The following is a 1,735-nucleotide window of genomic DNA, read 5'->3' as shown; positions in this document are numbered from 1 at the left end:
TTTTCTTTCTTTTTTTCCCCTTTTTTTTTTCTTTCAATGTACCCAGCTGCCAATCTTTACCAAGAGTAACTCCTGCTCTGACACCCTATCCAGGCTTTGGAGGTATGTAGCTGAGCTTACAGTAAGATGTAGTTTGCAAGGAGACTTGATAACCAAGGTAGGTTGATTCTGGCACAAAAGTTGCAAGATTTCTTTTATTAAAGCATGCTGCATTAAAAGGGAAGACAGGGATCTGTATTTGGGACTCTTAAATAAGCCAGCACAGCTGTATGTGTGAATGGCTAATTCTTGCTGAGATGAGTTGTAGGTGAGAACAAATGCTCTTGAAACTTACTTTTAAAGTTGGATTTTTWTTTTWAATAAATTCATTCAAGCTGCATCTTAAGAGGATGATGCACTTGACCACTTTGATACTGTTTCCCTCCTGCTACAAGTTTAAAACTTCACATTACTGACGCTACTTCCTGACCGTGCTGCTTCCTGMGAGGCCGAGACCTGCAGCAGACCAGGAAGAGCTGAGGGCAAGGGGGGGTCCTTCTCCAAGGAGGCCTCTCTCTACGGATCAGCCAAACACTTTTCTTTCACAGAGAAACACTCACAGAGTGGGGTTTTCCTTCAAGCATGCCAGCTTTCAGTGRGATTACTTTCTTAATCCATATAAATGACTTTAAGGACCATCTGTGTGTTTAAGTAACTCCATGCATGGGACACTTCACAGCCATTAAGAAGCTGGCTTATGAGGCAGCTTTTTCCAGGAGTCCTCTACTATGGTTATGGGATGTCTTGTCATTAAAATAGGGGAGATAGGCCCTCCTTTTTCAGTGCTAACGCTGGAGAAATGGAAAAAAGGCTGATTTCAAATAAAATGTGAACCGCTTTCACATAAATACCAGTTTCTTGCRTATATCTAAACCTGCTGCACCTCTGATTAGCAAAGGTAACAAGCAAGCGATAGCACTATCTTCTCYCCTCAGCATGAGTCAGTAGGAAGCACTTTAATAAATCACTTCTCTAGGGCAGCTCATCTCTCAATTGCTGTTTTCCCTTCTGTTTTTTGTCCCCTTTGCTGGCAGTAACGCTSTCTCAGTTCCCATGTTCTGCCTTAGTCTTTAGTGGAAAAGTATCTGGACTATCCTGCCCTCCTGGAGGCTTCTGCCTGTATCCCTGAGGTCTGGCTCTGTCTGTACAGCTCCCAGCATCTGCCCTGCTCTCATCASTGTCCAGCTCCAGCTTACACCCTGCCTTGCCTCAGCCGTGTTTCTACCCACTTACTGATGCCAAACCTCAGCGCTTTGAGAGATGAAAGCAAAACACTCACTGGAGAAGAAAGGTTCCTGTGCAGGGTCTGCTCTCCCCAGCTTGGCCCTGCTTCCAGGCCACTTTCAGAGGAGCGCGGTGTGGTTGGACAGGGCTCGGGGGCCAGGCTAGTGCACCGGGCTGCTGGCCACCGACCTCAGAGTGGGGCTGGGCTGGGCTGAGACAACTCCTACCTCGGGTACCGAGTGCTGCCTCTGGGCTGGCTGGGGACCCCTGCTCCGGGCAGCCCCTGCCCCGCTCCTCCCGGGCGCTCTGGGCGGCCCCTGCCCCGCTCCGCTGGGCGCTCCGGGCTGCCCCTGCCCGCTCCGGGCGGCCCCTGCCCCGCTCCTCCCGGGCGCTCCGGGCTGCCCCTGCCCGGCTCCTCCCGGGTGCTCCGGGCGGCCCCTGCCCGGCTCCTCCCGGGCGCTCCGGGCGGCCC

General features: G+C 51.7%; 1 long non-coding RNA gene across 1 annotated transcript in view; it reads right to left on the bottom strand.

Annotated features, from left to right (window-relative positions):
• LOC146591593 (uncharacterized) overlaps positions 1 to 1,525 on the bottom strand; it is an 8,756-nt gene extending 7,231 nt beyond the window's left edge. The window contains exon 1 of the long non-coding RNA XR_014896763.1: positions 1,319 to 1,525. This is a non-coding gene — a long non-coding RNA (uncharacterized LOC146591593). The remainder of the gene's footprint in view (positions 1 to 1,318) is intronic.
• Between the last annotated feature and the right edge of the window lie 210 nt (positions 1,526 to 1,735).

Source organism: Rhea americana, unplaced genomic scaffold (genome assembly GCF_003343005.1).
Source record: "Rhea americana isolate MKP2758 unplaced genomic scaffold, rheAme1 scaffold_369, whole genome shotgun sequence".
In the NCBI taxonomy this organism is placed as follows: Eukaryota; Metazoa; Chordata; class Aves; order Rheiformes; family Rheidae; genus Rhea; species Rhea americana.
This window is presented reverse-complemented; position numbering and strand designations above follow the sequence as displayed.